Source organism: Pipistrellus kuhlii, unplaced genomic scaffold (genome assembly GCF_014108245.1).
Source record: "Pipistrellus kuhlii isolate mPipKuh1 unplaced genomic scaffold, mPipKuh1.p scaffold_m20_p_2, whole genome shotgun sequence".
Classification (NCBI taxonomy): domain Eukaryota; kingdom Metazoa; phylum Chordata; class Mammalia; order Chiroptera; family Vespertilionidae; genus Pipistrellus; species Pipistrellus kuhlii.
This window is the reverse complement of record NW_023425515.1, coordinates 21,576,008-21,599,248: the sequence shown is the minus strand read 5'-3', so window position 1 is coordinate 21,599,248 and position 23,241 is coordinate 21,576,008.

Here is a 23,241-nt window from a genome sequence, read left to right as displayed (position 1 = left end):
TTTATCCTAGAAATTAAAATCTGAGTTCAGGGTTTGTGACAAGTAATTCATATGTGAAATTTATCCCAGAGACCTGGAGTAGGGAAACTGGTAAGAATAAAACATAGAAGAAAGAAAAGTCAGTCTGAAGATGAAAATGAATTATTTATTTTTGTGGCAAAATGGGGATCAATGTTGTTGGGACAAGCCTAAGAAACCTCTCACTTTTCATTCCATAATTGTCCATCTGAGACACAAATGAGGGGAACATTATCTATTTGCTACGGCTGCTCATCTGTCAAATGATGGGCCAGAGCTGTTACTTCCTTCCCATTTCCAGGTTTGTGCATGAAAATAGATCCCTTAGTTGGATATTTCAATAGGTTCAATAGACATCACAGACTTTTCTCTCCTAAGGCTTGTAGTTGAGGACAAATGATATGGTCCACCTACCCCACGCACACAAAAAGTGCAGGCAATTACCCAACATCCCAGACCCATTCCATGCGCAAGTCCCTCAGAGGCCCATCTTCACACACATGGGCCATATTCACTCTCCAGATCAAATCATTGACATCTGCACAGGAAATATTGTCTTGAAAGAACTAAAAGCAGAACTTTCTAGTGAGGGTTTTAAATACCCCACTGACCAATTAATCAAGAAAAGCTGACTGAGCTGATTCTATCTATGACAAACTGTCAGAAAAGAACTGATTTGGGGGTCACTAAGATGGTTTCAAATATAAGCTGCAGATTGTAGGTCTTGCCCTTTCTTAGCAAAGAGTCAAAACCCAGACATTCAGGCTTCTCTAAGGATAGTGATAAAGCTCTTTCCAGCCCAGTTGTCAATCAACTCTAGCTCCACAGGACATGTGCCAGATGGCTGAGCAGGTTCCTATAGGCATCCACATGGTACAGGGAGAGGATGTTGAAGCTATAATGCAAAAGACCTTGCATGTATCTAACAAGGTGTTCTCAGGATAAACCTTTAATTACTGAATGGCAATGGTGAGTACAAAAATTTAAGTGATATTATGTAGGTAAGGCATGACTAATATCCAAAACAGAAAAAGAGTGCAATGCCATTTATTGTCTAAGGCTCCAGAACTATATTATTTGTATTTCATATCTAAAATAATATTTATTTATTTATAGGTAGTCTTTCAGCATACAAATGCAGATCTGAAGATGGTGTCATATCTTGTCATTATCTCTGTACCACTTATAAGTTCTTTGAGGAAATTAGTTTATTTTTCCTTTAGGATATATCCATACCACTTCTCTGAAACAAACTACTGTAAATAAAAACATTGGGATAATAATAAAATGAATTCTTGTATTTATGTCAAGTTCCCCATTAGAAAGAATAGCATTAACTGATTATGACCTATTTATGAAATAACAGTGTAGTCTCCATATGTACATAAGCTTTCAGTTAGTATTGAAAATATACCTTCAAGGGAAAATCCTAATTAATAGTTTACAAATATTCAATATTTGTAAGCATAATTAAGGATCTTGAGTAAAATAAGTAGCAGGGGGAATCAGAAATAATTTTAAGGGAAGACACAGTTTAATATTTTTAAAACCTACAATTGCTAAGAAAGTTGAAAATTGTCAGGAAAAGCGCAGCAGAATTGACTAAGTTGGAAAAAAATCCAGATGTTCCAAAATCTTTAACAATATTTAGAAAAGTGATTTGGAGAAATTTGCATCAATTTGTGCAAATTAATGTAAGAAATGTTAGGAAAAGTAATGAATTTCTATTTAAGAATAGTAGTGGGATTTATATAACTTCATGTTTAAATATAGGCTAAATATTTCAACTCTTAATTTGCATAATTTACCCTCTGCACATAGAGAAACACATGTTCCTCTCCATAAAGTACATAATCACCCAAGAAGTTGACATGGTGTGTGCCTCACTCTTTCCCATTGGGAAAATTATACGCAAGAAAAAATATATATATTGCAGAATTTTACAAGGTAAAATGGGGATATAATTGTTTGTGCAACAAATTATTATATAAATGAGTTTATAAAGAAAAATAACTTTATTTTCAGTAAAAGCAAAATCTCTCCTACAATCAGTGTATTGCTCTACAAGGATAAATCTTGAGAACTATACCATAATTATAAAACTGTAGACAAATATACAATACATAAGTTAAGAATGATTAGAAATAATTTAAGAGTTCAAAATGATATGTGATAATATAAAGATACAGTATAATGTGATATTTTTTAAAAAATTAAGAGCACTCTTAATGGTTTCAGAGAATATTAAAGATTATAGAAAACAGTCTATACCAATCAAATTCTCATTAAGAAAATAAAATCACTAGTAATTTGAATAAGATAAATATCAATAACTATTAATTATAATACTTGATTAGCTACAAATGGTAATATAAACTCAAACAAAGATTCTACATCTGACAGAAAACATTTAAGGAAAGAACAAAGTGTGCAAAAGTTATTGCCCAAGCTTGCTGGCAATCAGATCTGGCAGGATAAAATACAGTTGTAGCTCACAGAATGTATATCTATCACAATATATTATATAAGCAGATATATATATATATAAAATCATGTGTATCTTGAACATGTACAATTTTATAAAAGCATGCTTTACATAGGAGAAATATAAAGGGTCAAAAATATAATAAGCAATGCTTAACTAAATAAAAATTAAGGTAATGCAAATTAAAGCTTAAATAGGATAAGATTTAAAATATTATATAATAAAAGCATAATATGCAAATTGACTGAATGGCCAAACAGTGGAATGACCATCCAGATAACTATCTGGGACCATGCTATGACACCCATTGGCACCAGGCCAGCCAAGGTGGGTGTGATGTAATTGGTCGGGGGCCAGGCCATTACCCCACCATGACCCTGCAAATGGAGGCCCAGGCCACCAGCTGGCAGGGTGATCAATCAGGAGGCTCCACGATTGTACCAAAGAGGGTGGCTCAGGCCACTGACCAGCAGGCTGTGGTGGGTAGGCGGAGCCTCCCTCTGCGAGGGAAGCCCTGGTCCCAGGTGCTGGCAGCCAGAGGGAAGCCCGGGTGCCAGAGGGATGCCAGTGGCAGCAGTTGGGGAAAGGAAGAACTACTCTTGCATGGATTTTGTGCATTGGGTCTCTAGTCCTACATAAAAGGCTAATATGCAAATTGACCAAACAGTGGAATAACCGTTGCTATGACACACACTGACCACTAGCGGGTAGACACTCAATGCAGGATGTGCCCCCTAGTGGTCAATGCACTCCCACAGAGGGAGCACCACTCAACCAGAAGTCAAACTCATGGCTGGTGAGCACAGTGGTGGTGGTAGGAGCCTCTCCCTCAGTGACAGTGCTAAGGATGTCCGACTGCTGACTTAGGCCCACTCCCCACAGAGCCGTCAATTGGACATCCCTCAAGGGCTCCCATACTGTGAGAGGGCACAGGGCAGGCTGAGGGACAATCGGGGACACAAATTTCATTCACCGAGCCTCTAGTCTAATATAATTATCCAATACTAGAGGCCCAATGTATGAAATTCATGCATGGGGTTGAGGGTTGTCCCTCAGCCCAGCCTGAGCCCTCTCTAATCTGGGACCACTCGAGGGATGTTCAACTGGGCAGTCAGACATCACTCTCATAATCCAGGACTGCTGGCTCCCAACTGCTCACCTGCCTGCCTTCCTGATTGCCCCTAATCTCTTCTACCTGTCAGCCTAATCACCCCCTAACCACTCCCATGCCAGCCTGATTGATGTCACACTGCTCCCCTGCCAGCCTGTTTGCCTCTAACTTCCCTCCTCTGCTGGCCTGGTCACCCCTAACTGTCCTCCCCTGCAGGGTTGATCGCCTCCAACTGCCCTTACTTGCAAACCTGGTCCCTCTCAACTGCCTTCCCTTGCAGGCCTGGTGCCTCCCAACTGCCCTCCTCTGCTGGCCATCTTGTGGTGGCCATCTTGTGTCTACATGAGGGCAGGATCTTTGACCACATGGGGGCGCTATTTTGTGTGTTGAAATGATGGTCAATGTATATATTACTCTTTTATTAGATAGGATAGAGGCCTGGTTCATGGGTGGGATTAGCTGATTTGCCTTGAAGGGTATCCCGGATCAGGGTGGTTATATACTGACATCATTGATTTGTTACCTGGCAATAGTGCATTCCTCTTTGGGCACTAGTACTTCTGAATTTTTAGAATCCCATAACACTATTGTCCATCTGAGTCACTAAAATTGATAATAAGTGGAGACTTTCCTACTTTACCACTAATGGGAGAAGATTCATCTAAAACTTTCTTAAAGAAGATAGTTTCATATTGAGGTTTCTGGATGGTGCAGGGCATGATCTAATTAGTAGATCCCATGTTCATGTTTCCATCTCTGCATGCACTTCTTTGTGTAATAGGATTCCTGGCCGGAGATTATGATAGGGGATTTCATTACTCATGTACCCGGTACCTGAAACCTTATTAATCTACTCTAGCACTGATAAAAATATCAGTCCCAGAGCTGCAATCAGTCCTACCACATGATTAAATCTGGGTAGTGTATGCACTTTCCCCCCTTCATCCATCTTCTGGTTTCTCTAAAAGGCAGACTGGCAAATTAAATGGAAATGTGATAAAAACCACCACTCTTGGTATTTTTTTAAAGAATGTACCTCACTTTAAGTTTGTTAAGATATTTTCTCATGATTATTCTGGATTTAGGGGCTTAGGGGAAGAATACTAAAAAGATGAGATGATCTCATGACTTCAGAGCAAGTGGAATGTACTATCAATGACTTATGATTCATGATATTAATCTTAATTACTTGGTGTCTGCTGTTCTTTTTTTTCTATTACCTTACTCTGCTGTTGTAACTCAGTTGCTAAAATAAGCCAGTACTCCAAAGAAATGAATTAAATTCCATTTCTTGGAGGGAAGAGCATCAAAGTATATGTGGACATATGGCCCAGATATCACAGAAATTAATAAATAATTTGGAGGAGATACCTTGAAGCAATGTAAATATTGTATTTCTTCTTTAATTTTCAATATCATTCAACTGTGGATGGTGTATGCAGCAACTATTACTGTGGTATTAATAATGACTTCCTATTTCCCACATTCTTTCCACATTTATTATTTGGAATTTTGTTAGGATGATTTTCTTTTCTCCAGTGTGTTTGTTTGTTTGTTTGTTTGTTAATATAACTATCGCTTATGTATTTGGCACTGTAACAGTTTTGATAAACGCATAGACAATGACTACAAGTTTAGTAGTTTAAAACAATGCAAATTTATTAGCTTGCAGTTCTGTAGATCAGAACTTAAGTTGTGATTCTCCTGTCAGGGAATTACAAAAGTGAAATCACAGTGTCAACGAGGCTAAAATCTTTGGAAACTTGAAAGAAAAACCCACTTGAAATTTATTTTCTTTGTTGACAGAATCCAAGTTGTTGTGTGTCCTTTTGTACAAAAGATGGAGGTCCCTTTTCTATGTCGGCTGTCAGTTGGGGCTTTCCTCATCTATTTGTCTTTTGCTAAGCGAAGTATAAAATTTTAATATAATCTGACATCAACTTTTTTTTTTATTGATTAAGTTTTTGATGTTGAATCTACTAGTATAAGTTAATCACCAAACCTAAGATCATGTACATATTATCCTTTGTTATTTTTTTAGATATGAAATACTTAAACATTTAAGCCTATTAAAATGTTGACTTAACATTTTGTATAAAATGTGAGCCTGCATAGAACTTCACAGTTTTGTTTTTGTTGTTATGACATATGAATTTTCCAACAATTACTTGAGAAGAGTATTCTTTCTTCATTAAATTGTCATCTCACTCTGATCTAAAATCAATTTACCATTTTAAAAATAATGAATGATCCATTTATTGTTACTTTACTTGATATCATCACAATGCTAGTCAACAAAACAATCTTTACCTGATTACAGGGATATATTTTTAATTTTATTTAATATGTATATATGTTAAAAACTTTCTTGTGAGCTAACATCTTAAAATACAACAATAAGCAAAACACATCGCTAAATAATACCACTAGTATAAGATTATCTAATTTGTTGTCTAAAGTATTAGGAGACCAGCTGGCATGGCACAGTGGTTGAGCATCAACCTATGAACCAGGAGGACAATTGACCATTTTTTAGTACATCCATTTCTGCATTCTACATTTTGTTTTGTTCACCTATGGGTTTATTCTTTGCCAATGCATTGCCTCAATTGTACAATTATAGTAATTAAACAATTCAGGCAGTACAAATTATCCAACTCTATTTTTTTTTAATTTAACAATTACTCTGGTTATTCTATAACTTTTGCCTTTTCATGTCAATATTATTAGAATTTGCTTCTTGTTCTCTTACGAGCTGTATTTCACTGTTATTTTTATGTAAAACATTTAGGTTTGTGTATAGGAGGGGCAGGGATTGGGGCTTTCTTTGTTGGCTTATTTAGGCCTAGGTTTGCTATGTGTCAGGAACTCAGTTTTCAAGTATATGCCTTTCACAAGTGTTACTGTCTCTCCTCCACATGTAATGCTCCACCCAGCATCTATTCTACCCTATTCTCAGCTGCCAAAGATGTCTATTCTGCATCCAAAATACAGTTTTGTTTGTGTCTTTTCCTCTACACATTAAGGTTTTCCTCATAAAACAAATGGGAAGATGGGTTCAGGCAGAGTTTCTTATGAGCATATTATTTTGGGATATTTATAAGAGAGGCATTTTTAAATTATAGCAAATAAGTGATTTCTAGCCATTAGATTAAAAGTGCATGTTGCAGTGATAAATAGGAGGGCTATTTTATGAAGCTATAAATCTAGAAATTAATAAACAAGATAATGTTTACTGCTAATGTTCAATTAGCATATCATTTTCCCCAGCAAATTAAATGGGTAAACAAATATAGTATAGCTTGTTTCTTTCTGTTCTTATAAGGTAGTAATAATCTCTAAGGATGGAGAATAATCAAAGCATAAATAAATCCTTCATATATAAAAATGTTCAGTTTTCATGAAGTTGCAGTTAAGAACTAATAAGTAAATGTACTATCCTATGAAAATATTCATCCATGTGCAAGGGGAAGTCAAGAAATACATTGATAGATATTAATTGCACTTTTAATGCACATCTTGAGATTGTGTTTTTCATTACTTCAATAAATTACACTTCCATTTATAATTTTATAGACATTAAAAAGTAAATGAAACATTCTTAAATGTATATGTAATCAGAATAGTTATTTTGCATAGTCCGTCGTAGTAGTGGACTCCTATTATAAGTAATAGATTACTAAGGATATACTTGACAGAAAGACAAATAGGAGGCAGCAAAATGACAAGATATGTCAGCAGATGACACATTTTTAAGACAGAATTGAAGTATCTAGGTAAAATATTTGACAGCTTACAGAGCAATTATATAAAGAACTTTGGAGACATTTTCCCCCTTACTGCTGACAATGAGTTTCATCAAAATCTTAAAAAATGAGGATGAATTTTTGTCTCTTCATTTTAAGATGAAGCAGCACTGATTTTTTGGAAGTAACTTAAAGCTACTGAAAGTGACAATTTAAAGAATCAATTTATATGTGTGCCAAAATTCTTCTAACAAATATCTTCACATGTGGTGGCAATTTTGATGCCTTTTGATGATTGCAGTAAGCTTTGTTCACAACCTGACAGTGCAAAGAAAGTAAAGTGACGACAACATGGTGTGTATTGATGCAATACTCTATCAATGATAACAAAATAAAAAGAGAATTATTGTCTTGCCAAACAGTATTAAATGTGTATTTGAAAATGGAGAATTGAAGTATTCAATACTGTGGTTTCCATTTTCCTTTAATAAATCCATCAATCCTTAGATAATAAAATATTGTTTTTAGAAAACAGACTACTTTTACCTTGGGTTTTGAAAGACATATGTTTATACTAAATAATTTGCAATGTTTTGTAAAACAACATATTAAATGATGTATTCCTAAAGCAACTAATTTCCTTTATGTGACAAACAGAGATCAACATATATTAAATTTTTTCTTACTGCTCATCTTAATTGTCCACCTTGTATACTTTCATAAAATGTTTATGGAGTTTTATCAGTGATTATCATGTGATGTCAACTTGAGCAACTACAGGTATTAGTCACTTTCAAGTAAGACTAGTGCAGTTTTTGAAAAGTTGGGTTTTGTGCCAGGGCCGGTTTGGCTCAGTGGTAGAGCGTCGGTCTGCGGACTGAAAGGTCCCAGGTTCGATTCCGGTCAAGGGCATGTACATTGGTTGCAGGCGCATTCCCCGTGGTGTGTGTGTGGGGGGGGGGGATGCGTGAGGCAGCTGGTCGATGTTCCTCTCTCATGGATGTTTCTGGCTCTCAGTCTCTCTCCCTTCCTCTCTGCAAAAAATTAATAAAATATATTTTAAAAAGAAAAAAAAGAAAAGTTGGGTTTTGTATATCTGTCAAGGAGCAAAATAATGATTCTAATGGAATAATAAAGCCATATTAGTTAATATCTTTAAAGTTAATTTTCAGCAAACACGAGATAATCACATACTTAATTACAAATAAATTTTCTAATGTTTTCCATTTATAATACTCATTTGAAGTTCTATTTTGTTCAATCAGAAGTAAAATCTCTTCTACAAATATTAGTTTTACATTTAAAAAGTACACATAAAAAATAAGAATTTAAAACTATAAGGTCTCTATTATTGACCTTAACTTTTTTCATAGTTTGATTGAATATAAAACATAACTACAATTTCTCCATTTAAAACATGAAAAGAGAAAAGGAGTAAATTTTAATAGTGAATAAACATACATTTCAAGAGCAATAATTATATTTGTTAGATAATAAAATTCCACTGAGTTCAATGATTCACTCTATGTTCAAATTGTGGTATGGTATCTGAAGCAATTAGATTGAAATGTTCAAAATTGATAGCTGAAACATGACAGATTACATTGATATAGAATGGCCCCCTCCTAGGTATATAAGAATACATAGAAATTTTTTATATTTTAATTTTATCACACTCAATCTTTAAAAAACAACACCTTAACTTTTAGAATTGAAGATGAATGGCAACAATTTCAAAATAAGAGCAATATCATAGCAGAACAGTGTCAGATATGATTATGTTTTTAATATAAAGATAGTTACCTATCAGTGATTACTGAAATGATCTAGTCAGTGGTGCCAGAAAAGAATTCTTATTATTAGAATTAAGCAAATAATAATAATAATAATAATAACCTAGATTATTCTCAATGAATGCTTGGGTTGAAGTTTTATTATTCTATTCACTAGGCTATATTCTAATGGTATTTATGCAAATGTTAACTTATAGATTATTATTTGAGAAATCAGTTATATCTTATTTCATTAGATATAATTGTACCAAGAGTTATAGCAACCCTCTTCTAGGTGTCTACCTAAAAATTTGAAAACATTCATTTGCAAAAATTATTCAATCCTATGTTCATTGCAGCATTATTCACTATGGACAAGACACAGAAACAACCATACTGTTCTAGAATAATAAGTTACTGCTTTCATGCAGGAGCTTGTACATATGGAATTTGGTAGTTATAGGATGGAAAATAGGGAGGGTGGAGCTCAACATGTGAGAATTGGGAGAGAGAAAGGTGTAGACAGTGGTGGAGAAGGTATGAATCAAGTTCAATGCAAACCAACTTTCTCTGATCAGTAGATGCAAAATAAAGGCAACTTATGCTATTTAAAACAAATACACAAACAAACAAAACTCTGATGCTTATGAAATTGCAACAAGAGCATTTTTAAAAATGTAATAATTTGATTATTCTGGAGCCATATAAATGTTAATGGACCAATGAAGATGAAAGTATTCATGATAAAACTTAACTATCAATGTTGAATCAATAGCCAAAACTGGTTTAGCTCAGTGGATAGAGGGTCGGTTTGTGGACTGAAAGGTCCCAGGTTCGAATCCGGTCAAGGGCATGTACACTGGTTGTGGGCACATTCCCTGAAGGCAGCTGATCAATGTTTCTCTCTCATCGATGTTTCTAGCTCTCTATCTCTCTCCCTTCCTCTCTGTAAATGATCAATAAAATATATTAAAAATGCTGCATCAATAAATAATGTATATATTTATTTTAAAAATCTCAATATGTTAATAGAGTATGAAAAAAAGAATCATACTGCTGTGCTAAACTACTGTCATGGAGTGTGTCAGGTCAGTGCAACATAAAATGCCTTCAAGCAGCAATTCAGGATGTTCATATGAAGAGAGTTACAGCAGGTGACATCTATTCCACACTCAAATGACATAAAGACAGTGGTGCTAAGGGAGATTCAGCACTGGGCTAGCAGATTGTGAAAATAGATTTAGGAGATGTCAGCATAGATGTAGTAGTAAAAGTCATGAGCATTAGTGACGGTTCCTCTCTTCAAGGATATACAAGTATATACCCTATTTTCCTGAAAATAAGACATGGTCTTATATTAATTTTTGCTCCCCAAGATGCGCTAGGTCTTATTTTTAGGGGATGTCTTATTTTTCCATGAAGAAGAATATGGTACACATTTACATTTATTGTTAAATGAAAATAAAGGAAATTTATTACCTGTATACGGTACAGTAGTATGGTAGTTGTCAACACAATCCAGACAAACTGTGAATCCTACAGTATCAAGAATTTACTCATTTATTCAATTACAATAATGTCATCATCTTCTGGAACATCAGCATAACAATCCAATTCCTGAATTTCCTGGTGAATTTCTTATGACTCCATTTCTTTCAGAACCAGTGGACCAAATCTCTCATGTTTAGCCTACGGGGGCCTTATTTTCAGGGGGATGCCTTATATTTCACTCAGAAGGAACCTGTAAGGTCTTATTTTTGGAGGATGTCTTATTTTTGGGGAAACATGGTAGATACACATTCAGGAGGAATTTTGCATGACCCCTGTGTGATTCTCTGAATAACCTGGGCAATATTTATTTAATAACAACATATAACACTTTGTGAAAACTAAAATTTGTTACAAGCTATGGCCATGTGAAATTTCATGTAAGAATATTTTAAAGTAAAGGAACCCTCGTGCACTGCTTGTGGTAATGCAGACTGGTGAAGCCACTGTGGAGAACAGTATGGAGTTTCCACAAAAAAACAAAAATGAAACTTACATTTGACCCAGTAATTCCACTCCTAGGAATATATCCTAAGAAACTAGAAACATCAATCAGAAAGGATATATGCATCCCTATGTTCATAGCAGCACAATTTACAATAGCTAAGATTTGGAGACAGCCTAGGTGCCCATCAGCAGATGGCTGGATCAGAAAACTATGGTACATCTACACAATAGAATACTATGCTGCCATAAAAAAGAAGGAATTCTTACCATTTGCAGCAACCTGGATGGAACTGGAGAACATTACGCTAAGTGAACTAAGCCAGTCAATGAAAGAAAAATACCACATGTTCTCACTCACTTGTGGATAATAAAGAACAGTATAAACTGATGAGCAAAGTATAGATACAGAGGCAGTAATGCATCAAACAGACTGTCAAATTACAGTGGGAAGGCTGGAGAGTGATGGGGAGAGGGGGAAAGAGATCAAATGAAGGACTCCTATGCATGTATATAAGCACAACCAATGGACACAAGACACTGTGGGGTGAGAGGATGAGGACATGTGATGGGACTAGGGGAGGCCAGGGGAAGGTCAATGGGGGAAAAAAGGAGATATATGTACTACTATATGTGGTACTTTAAACAATAAAATTAAATTTAAAAAAAATAAAGACTGGAAAAGTCTTCTGCAGTAGACCTACTAATTAATTTGATTAAAAACACTAAGTTTTGGAGGGGATTAATTTATTCAACAAGAACATAATCTGGCAAATATTTATGAAAATTCTATAATATATTTGTTAGCTATTTGAAATCTATAATAATAAAAGCATAATATGATAATTAGAAAAAAATATCAATGTTAGTAGAATCCTACTTTAGGTTACTAATTCATCTTGATTTGCCAAGAACATTTCTGAAGTCCAGTATCCTGAGACAAATAAGATTCAGCTCATCACCCTCTCTGTGCAGTCAAAATGGACAGATACAGATTGTGTGTTACTTTCTGGGGATGTGTGGAAAAACAAAAACAAAAACAAATCATATTAGAAAGCCATTGAGATGTTTGAATCTGTTATCAAATTTTCTGGATATTTATCTATATTCTTCATGTTAGAAATAAATTTGGTGAGACCTCTATTATAGGAAGGACCTCTATTACAGCAATTTGTCGATCCTCACAGAAAAACTAGAAAAACTGTATTAAGATGATTCTCATTATAGTAAAAATAGTCACAAGATTTCTATATAACAGTTGTATCTGAAAAACCTATGCTTATGCATAAATCAGTAACTAGCACAACAGTGGAAAATCCAAAGTTACGAGAAAGTACCCATTTGAGTGAGATGAGTGTGAGGAGTCAACAAAGTGAACCAATGAAATGTTTATTATCATGAAAATATAGATTGTAGAGTCTTGGTTTTATATGTAAACAACAAACTAAAAATCCTGCCTGACTAAGATTATTTTTTCAAATTTCCTTTGAAATGTCTTTCAGAAATTTATTATAAACATATTCAAACTCACAGAATTTAACTTTTACTGATAGAAGAGCCTATAGAAATAAAAAATTTTGACTATATAATTTTATGAACAGACAATTGGTCTAAATAATGATAAATTTGATATAATAACTAAAGCCCTTGAGTAAGAACAAACCCCACCCCACCAAAGAAAAACAGGCCTTCAAATGTTCAACTTTATCACTTAGCAAATAAACTACTGGACAGTAAAAACATTTTATTTTATAAAACAAAGAAAATATTTATTTATTTATTTATCTATCTATCTATCTATTTATTTATTTATTTATTTACTAGAGGCCTGGTGCATGAAATCTGTGCACTGGGGGGGTGGGGGGTATTCCTCAGCCCAGCCTGCACCCTCTACAATTTGGGACCACTTGGGGGATGTCCGACTGTACTGACCCAATCACCCCCAACTGCCTTTTCATGCCAACCTGGTCGCCCCTAACTGCCCTCCTCAGCTGGCCTGGTCACCCCAACTGCCCTCCCCTGTAGGCCTGGTCACCCACAACTTCCCTCCCCTGCTGGCTATCTTGTGGTGGCTGACTTTGACCAAATGGAGTCAGCCATCTTGTGCAAAGACATGATGGTCAATTTGCATATTGCCTCTTTATTATATAGGATGCATTTTTTTTATTTAATATGTATGTACATATGTCTTTTAATCTTTATTTTTCAGGTGTCATCCTCCTACACCCACCCCAGATAAGAGATATTAATGTAGGTAACACAGAATGGCAAATGACTGGCAGTAGATATAATCTTTCTGGAACAGAGTTTTTCTCATGTTTACCAGTGTATATTGTCTCTGGGTCAGCACAGAGGGATCTAGCAGTGTCGTATTTCCAACTAAGGGAAACTTTATCTGACCTTTCTCCTGTAGCATTTTTAAACAGCCTTTGAGGGGAAAGACCAGCTCAAAAGCTGGTGTTATCAGAGGTTGGGATATAACAATAAATTATTTGGAAGGATGTTGGCTTTAAAGAGCACCACTGCCTCCCTCAAAAGCTATTTTTGCAAGACGTCAGATTGGCCTTTACTTCTTGGTAAATTTAATCCAGTTAAACAGAAAACAATTTCTGTCTTTGTAATTTTTATTATGCATTTCAAAGGATGTAAAATAAAATACACTGTTATATTTTAAAGCATTTATCAGAAAAGCTGGAGAGGTTAACTTGATTGTGCACTTTTTAAAAAAATAAGGATCTCTTTAGGATTTCCAAATCCACATCTAAAATACCATTCCTATTAGAGTATTGCTTGCCACTTTTCACCAAATGTCAGGCAAGATCCACAAAAGTTTTAGGCATTAGAAATAGCAATTATGGTACATGGGATGATAATAGGAATTGTAACACATGATGCTAGAGAAAATCTCAAAAAAAGAATTGGAAATTCAAACTAATTCTTATTTTTATTTTTTTTAAATATATTTATCGATTTTTTTTACAGAGAGGAAGGGAGAGGGATAAAGAGCTAGAAACATCGATGAGAGATAGCTGCCTCCTGCACATCTCCCACCGGGGATGTGCCTGCAACCAATGTACATACCCTTGACCGGAATCGAACCTGGGACCCGTCAGTCCGCAGACCAATGCTCTATCCACTGAGCCAAACCTGTTTCGGCCAAACTAATTCTTTTTAGTTGAGTGATGATTCCTTTTATTTGTCACTGCAATTCTGTCTCATTGTTCCATCAAATCCCTATCGTGCCTATTACAAGAATTTCTAACTTTTCTTGTTTCTTGAGTATATATTTCTTTGTGCATTATTGTATAACAATAACCCAAGACTTTCAATTTTGTGTTCACTATTTTATTTTTATTCTGTGCTTACCTTGCCTTCCTGGCATTCAGGGTGATCTGTGCATCCCTGTCTTTACATGTCTACTGCTTATCTCAACTTCTATTTCTACTCTCTTCTTTGGAAACATAGTTGAATGCATTTCTCTGTATTTTCCTTTTAAGTATGGGGTCTGGACATTAGGTACATGACAGTTTTGTGTTGAAGGATCAAAAAATATTATGGCCAGAAAAAAAAATAGAAAGTAATGTAAAGTATATTTAAAATCAATCAATCCATCAGATACCCTAACTCAGAATCACTTAGAATATGGACTTAATAAATAGTATATCAGATTGTATATGAAGAAGGGCGTGGTGTGATCCTTAATGCTTTTGTTTTCCCCTAGTAGAAAAAAATGCTGAAGGGCTGTATTGACCTAGAGGTATTATTAGAATGTGCATCCTCTGTCAACCTGGACTCAGGTTCCAGAGGGACTGGAATGCAGCCACTGGCTGACGCATGTAACATGAAGAAGATATTGCTTTGCTGTTTTAAAAAACACTAGTAATTATTTTGTGGTGGAGAAGAGATGTGGAGGGGTTTTTTTTGTTTGTTTGTTTTTTTCGCTGTTGCTGTTTTTCCCCTACAGTATCATAAACTGATAAATACAGGATTTCATACCAATTTTGATTTCCCAAGCTTGTTCCACTGAGACCTGTGTGTCAGGGACATAGTAAATGTCTCTGTTGTTATTTAGTTACTTTGCCATCATACTACACTAGCACAATTACTCCATGTCCTTCTTTCTCAGATAATCACAGTTATATTTCTTTCTTTTTCTTTCTTTTTTTCAATCTTGTGTCTCACCATTGCCAACAATTCAATCTATATTGTAATCCAGGAAACTTTATTACAAACAAAAGCTAAAAATGAAATGCAGGACTCTAGAACTTTTCCATGTTCAAGTATAATATTTAGCAGGTAAAATATAAGCATGGCTTAAGAAAATCTCAGTTTTCTTGAAATAGAATCCTCAGGAAACCTTGTATCACTGGGGAAAAAATCCTCCTGCTATTAAATCTTCTGGATCAGTAAAATGGTTATAAACTCAGCATGGACTGCACATAACTGATTTGTGGAGTTTCGCTTTCTGCAGAGAAAGAAAGCTTACATTCCCAGTGAGTTTTGAGGAATGTTTTGGGCTGGAGAAACTCCCTGCAGCATTGTGACTAGGAAGTTCCCTTTCAAAAGACTTTTTCATCATGCCTCATTTTTCAGTTGTTAAGTGCAGAGAGAACTCCTGAGGTTTTTGTTATGAAAAAACAAATAAACAAAGACCCCAAACCAACTAATTCCTCACTAAATAGTGTAGCAATGTTTGGATAATGTTATTAACAAGGTCTCTAGATTGTTTTAAAATAGCAGCATTCTATAATACCAGGTAAGGAACACAAATCCATAAATAATGCCTGTAGCTTATGCCCCCTCCCAAACAAAGTAATACATTTCAACCAAAACATGATTGGCATCTTTCTTAAAGGTATAAGAAAGCCTAATAATAAATTGAGAGATTATCATTTTACATTCTGACAGGATTTATAATTAGGGCATTAAAAGAATCTAAAAAAGGAGGGGAGAGATAGAGAGAGATTTATTTATGCATGAAGTACAAATTTTTGAATGAAATTTTGTCCCATCATTCATAAGTAAAATTGCCTTAACCATTCACTTGGCAACTTTGTCATGTCTGTTTTTTTCTCTCCATGATTTAATTAGTGACCATGTAAACAATAGTTCTTAAATCTATCACTATTGAGTCATGGTTTTGTTTTGTTTTTTTTCACTGCAATTAAGCTGTATGGCTATTGAATGCAAGTACTTATTGGCATTGATTTTTTTTCTTCTATTTAGCCTGGATAATGTGATTAACATGAGTCAATTAAAGTAAAACTAAATTGCCATTTGTGACAATACATTGTGCTTATTTTTTAAAAATTTGGTTTATCCCTCGGAATTGTAAAAGAGCTGTCTTATTTGGATATTTTGTTTTGTTTTGTTTTGTCTTTATTGATTAAGGTATTACATATGTGTCCTTACCCCCTCTTAACCCCTTCCTCCACTATTTCTGGATTTGCTTGGGATAGAATCTGGAGCAAGTCCACCACCCCTTGCCATGGAGGTTGGTGCCAGATATTACATACAATCTGACCAGAGCCACGCAGTAGAAGGCATCCTGCTGGTGTAGTGTGTAGTTCAGTTGTGGCAGGTGAGTTGGATGGTGCAATCAGAGTAAAGTTTAGGAAGTACATGTTTCGTTTGGAGAAGACTTTCACCGTACTCCACAGATACTAATGAGAAAGCATAAATGTGGAGATGTTAAATTTAATACATAAAAATACAGGATGCCCAATTAATTTAATTTAAGATGGATAAAAAATGTCAGTATTTGCACGTCCTAAATTTTATACAAGACACACTTAAAATAAAAATTGTTGCTTATTTCAAAGGCAAACATAATAGGTCTATCAATAGGTCATTCTATGTCTGAAATATATCTGTAATTTTCATTTGCATACACCACTAAAGTATTTTCTTCTTGCTGTGGTTGGTAAATTCTTTTTGTGTCATCTTACTAGTGTGGGCAACTAAGCAAACACCGTGAGTGAAGAGACATAAAAATATGTGAGCAGAGAGGATTCCAACCAGAGGGAAGAGCAGATGTTAAGAATCTACTACAAAAGTAGTTCCCGCAGAGTGAAGAAAGAGCAATCAGTTCAATGCATTTGGCATACAGTGAACAGGAGGAAAATGGTGAGAAATGAGTTTAAAATTGTAGTCAGGATCAAGAAGAGTTAAGGCTTGCAAGTCTTAAGATTTGGAATTGTATTCTCAGTGTAGAGCAATCACATAGCAGTGTTGACAGGAAAGGGATGCTAACATCTCTTTGTACTTTTAAAAATATCATTCTAGTATTTGTGCAAAAATTGAATTCTAGAGTATGTAGCCTATTTCACTTGACAATACACATTTAAGGGTGTTCTCATTGTCTTTTGATGACTTGATAGCTTATTGCTTTTTATTAATAAATAATAGACCATTTTATGGATATACCACAATTTGCCTAGCCATGTACCACTGAAGGGCATCTTAGTTGCGTCCAAGTGGTACATGGATAAAGTTGCTATAAACATTTACTTGCGCACTTTTACTAGTACATGGACATGAATTTTGTTAAACTCGTTTGAGTAAATACTGATAAGTATGATTGCAGATACATATGATAAGAGCATGTTTAGTTTTGAAAGTAACTACCAAAGTGTCTTCTGAAGTGACTGTGCCATTTCTCAGTCCAACCATGAGCATTACTGTTGCCTCGGAAACAGTTGGTATTGTCATTGTTTTTAAAGTTAGCCATTTTTAATGAAAGTATAGTGGTGGCTCAATGTTTTAATTTGCAATTGCCTAATAGCCCATTACTTGAGCATCTTTTTATATGCTTATATGCCATCTGTATATCTTTTTTAATTGTTTGTTCAAGATCTTTTGCCCAATTTTTATTTGGTTTATTTGTTTACTCATTGTTGAGTTTTAAGAGGTCTTGTATATTTGAGATAATAGTTCTTCAGCAGATACACATTTTACAAAGATTTTAATCTAGGCTATGGCTTGTTTATTCACTCTCTTTACAACATTATAGCATACAAAATATTTTTAATTTTAATGAGGTCAAAATTTCCAAGTTTTTCATTCACCTATTGTGCTTTTGGGATTGTATGTAAAAAGTCATTGCCAAACCTGTCACCTAGACATTATTCTATGTTCACTCCTAGGGATTTTATAATTTTTGTGAATATTGTGTTTTATGTTTAGGATGTGATCCATTTTGAGTTATTCTTATGAAGGATAAAAATTCTGTGTTGTTATTCCTTTATTTTTTTTAATTTATTTTTTTTTATGAGGATGGCCAGTGGTTCAAGTGTTCAAGTGACAGTTGTTGAAAAGACTACCCTTTCTCTATTGCATTGACTTTGCTCCTTGGTTGCAGATCAGTTGACTATATTGTAGGAATCAATTACTGAACTCTCTATTATCTTCTGTTGATCTGTTTGTTAACTTGCCAATGCCACATTGCGTTGATTACTTTAGCTTTACAGTAACTTTAAAGTCTGATACTATCAATCCTCTAATCTAACTTTGTGTTTGTTTGTGTGTTTTTTTCAATATTACATTGGCTCTTGCCTCCCTCTATATAAACTTTAGAAACAGCTTGCTTTATCCATAAAATAATTTGCTGAATTCTTCATTGGTTTTGCATTAAATCTATAGATCAAATTGGGAACAACTAACATTTTAATATTGAGTGTTCCTATAATATCACATACATTTTCATTTATTGAGGGAGTTGATTCTTTATCAGATTATATAATTTTCCCAATTTAAACCTTGTACAGATGCTGTTGTATTTATTTTTCTGTATTAAATCAATTAATAGTAAATTTATTTTAAAATATTTTACCTCCTTTTAGTGTTTCTCTAATGCTTACTCTTCCTATATAATTTTCTTTCTTTTAAAGAATTTTTTTTAAAACATTTCTTGCAAGGAAAGTCTACAGACAACAAATTCCTTTATTCTTTAAATTTTTAATTTCAGTTTGGCGTATTTTTTCAATACTTTAAATATTTTATTTTATTCTTGTTTGCATTGTTTCTGAATAGAAATTTAGTGCAATTTTTATCCTTGTTCTTTGAAGGCAAAGTGTTCTTTTTCCCAGAGTTCTTTCAAAAATGTTTATTTGGCTCATATTTTATGTAGTTTTAATATGACATGCTTATATTTAGATTTTAATTTGTTTGCTTATTTGTCCTGCTTGCTGTTTGAGTATCTGCATCTATTATTTTACATTTGCCATTAATTTTGGGAAATCCCCAGTCATTATTTCAAATACTTCTGCTTTTTTCTTTCTTCTTCCAGTAATCCCATTATGCTTACATTATAGTTTCACTAATTATTGATAGCGCTTTGATAGTCTATTCTGTTTTTGTCATTTTTTTCTTTTTGCATTTTAGTTTTGGAAATTTCTGTAGACATATCTTCAGGCTCACTTCAAGGTTGGTTGCGTTCAGTCTGCTGATGAGCCCATAATGCACTTTTGATTTCTGACATTCCCTTTTGATCCTTTTGTAACATTTCCATCTTCCTGTTCTCTCCTTTCGTCCACTATTTTTTTAAATTTCCCTTAATATATTAATCATAGCTATTTTTAATATCTGGTCCAATAATTCCAAAGCCCTCAAAAATCCCTGTAATGTGGTTTAGATTCTTGCTCTACCACTTCAAATTGTGCTTTTGTCTTTTTGTATGACTTTTAAATTTTTCTTCAAAATCAGGCATGATGTACAGTATAAATAAACTAAGTTGGATAGGCCTTTATGTTTACGGAGCTAGGAGTTGGGTGGTGTATACTATAGTACTGTTTTATTCAGCTATGAGAATCAGAGGTTTAAGTTTCCTCTTGTGTCCTTGTTTATTTCTCTTCTGCATTTTGGGTTTCCCTAGGGAATATATATATATATATATATATATATATATATATATATATATATATATATATATATGGCTAAGTGACTATCTGACAAGGAGCTATGATGCGCAATGACCACCAGAGGGCAGATGCTCTGACGGGTAGCTATGACGTGTACTGACCACTAGTGGGCAAATGCTCAATGCAAGAGCTGCTGAACTGTGGTGACTCAGGTGACACACGCCTGTAGCAGAGAGGAGAGATTCCAGGGTGCCTTATCTGAGAACCACCTTCTCACAATCTGGGACCCCTCATGGATTTTGGAGAATCAGTTTTTGCCAGATGGCAAAATCCAAAATCCATGAGGGACACACTTGCCTGAGGGACACACTTGCCTGTGGGACTCTGCTCATTCTGCAGATGCCATTCAAGCCACAGCACCACCCCAGGGCATGTCTAGCTGTCTTGCCCAGTCCTGCCCCACAAGCCACCTAGTAATTAATTTTCTTTCAATGTGCGCAAATCTGTGCACCAGGGCACTGGTCCATAAATAATCTGAGAGTTATACTTCTTTCTGTGGCAATCCTCTTATGACACATAAATCCTATTGATATGGCAGTTAGGCCAAGGGGAGAGGAAGTACTTCTATGACTTTGCCTGATTCTCCTGGGAAGCTGGTGCCCTCAGACTGTGACTTTCACAAATGCTTCTTAGTTTTTTCCTCCCCTTAGGTGAGACAAGAAAGGTAGAGTAGGCTAGAGTTGAGTATTTCTTTTGTCCAGTTCTGTTTGTGTCTAATAAAATGTTTTCACTTAAGGGCAAGCCTTCATGAGGATGTATTTCAAAGCATCTGTCTTTCTTTTTCTTTTCTTCCTGCCTAAAGAGTGAGAGCATTTTTCTATGATTTTTTTTTTTTTTTTTTTTTTTTTTTTTTGTAAGAACCTGGTAGGGATCCTTTAGGTAAAACTCCTGAATATGTTGGGGCCTACTGGAGTTTTTAAGTCTTAAGCTTGTCCACACTGAGACTTTAGCTATTTATCAGTTACAGCTTATTATTCTTTTTTTTAGAAAAATGTTGCTTTTATTGATTTTAGAGAGGAAGGAAGATGGAGAGATAGAAACATCAGTGATGAGAGAAAATCATGGATCAGCTGCCTCCTGCATGACCCCTAGTTGGAATTAAGCCTGCAAACCCTGTTTGTGCCCTTGATCAGAATCAAACCCAGGAGCCTTCAGTCCACAAGGCTGATGGTCTATCCACTGGCTAGGGCGCAGTTTATTACTCTTAAAATAGTTACTATAAATTATAAATATCAGAAATGGAAACAAAACAGCACCATAGGCTCTTCAAACATTAAAAAAGAAAAGAAGAGGATACTATGAGCAAAAATAGTGTCCTATCTAATAAAAGAATTATATGCAAATCGACCATCACTTCATGACAAATATGGCAGTGCCACAGCCAATAAGGAGGGAATATGCAAATTAATGCAACAAAGATGGCAGCAACCAGAGGGAAGGCAGGAGTTGGTGCCTGGTCCCTGAACAAAGGTGGGAGGTGGCAGCCAGAGATAAGGCCAGGGTCCTGGGTGCTGGCGGAAAACCAGTGCTGGCAGCCAGGGGAAGGAAGGCCTATTCTTGCACAAATATTCGTGCATTGGGTCTCTAATTATCTATAAGTAACTACCATATTTTTCAGACCATAAGACGCTCCGGACCATAAGACGCACCAGTTTTTAGAGAAGGGAACTGAAGAAAAAAAGATTCTGAAACAAATAGTGTCCTAAAATATTTTATGTGCATTAAAACCCAACATCACAGTCATAAACACATGTAATCAACCCTGTAAAGTAAACAGCAGCATTTAGAACCATTTTAGAGCCGGGCAAGCACACAGAGACCACACAGAGCCGGGCAAGTAAAAAAACTTTTTTTTTAAAGTATATGTGTAGGCTATATTTGGACCATAAGACGCAGGGACTTTTTCCCCCCACTTCTGGGGGGAAAAAAGTGCGTCTTATGGTCCAAAAAATATGGTAATTAAACATAGAGTCCTTGTCTGAGGTGCCATTTACTATTCTGTTTGAAAGGAAAATAAGCAAAACTATCAATTCTTCCATGTGTTAAGAAGGGCACCATAAAAATGTTTTCTTAACAGTGAATGGTATTCAGATAAGACCTCTGATATTTATTACCATTCTATAAGCTATTTGGATAAACTGTAATACATGGAGGCATTTTCTGAGTTTAAATTTTTAGAGCCAGCAATACAAATTATTTTTCCCAAGTACAGTATCATGTAATTTGAAGTTGGGATGCAGGCTGTGTTGTTCCTGAATGTGTACCTATATGTAAAGAAGAAAGGCAGACATATCTCTCTGGCATCATGTATTCCATTAAAAAGGAATAACTCAATTTTGTGCTCTAGTTTTTAGTATGTTTCAGAGGTGAAGGATAAACCAAATTTAAGATACTGAAGCTATTGAAAAATAATAATAATCTGAACCTTGGGCCTTTAATTTTCATAACATTTTAAACACAGAAATCTGATTTAAATTCGACCATATAAAAGATAGGTCCACTTAGAAAAATACATTAAAGTCTAAGTTTTTCATTATGTTCTTTTTAATGTTTTGTAATACAATTCCAGTGTGACTAATAGATTTATGACTATACACTAAACTATTGTAATAAAAATACATTGCGAATGCTGGCACTATTTTTAGTTTTATATCCAGGATGCTTTTCCATTTGATTTTTGGGCAGTTGTCAGACAACTATCACTGCCCATTTATGATTCTATAGAGAAGTAATTTTATACTCATGTTATGTCATTTAGTACAAATTATATATTCAGGATAAAAGCTCTTTTTGTCAGCCATCTTTTCTCATTTATATAAAAATTTCAGCTTTATACTCCAATGTGGCACTACAAAACTAACTTTTAGAATATTAATGTGCTACAAAATGTACACTTAGGTACTAATTAAATTATTTAATAAAGCAATTAAAATCCTGAACTGGTCTGCTATGTATATGCATCCAAAAATGTTAGGAGCATTACAATTTTTCACCTACATTACTTTAATTCTTTCACAAAAATCTTATTTACTGAGAGATTTCTTGTGTATTCACACTTCTTTGGGTAATATGAACAACAACAGTGTATGAAAAAGAGAAAGTACTTGTCTCAGAAGCCTTTATTCTAGTGAAAAGTAAAGTGTCTGATACAGAAAACTGCATTAATTTTTCTACCAGATTGTATCATCTACATATATAT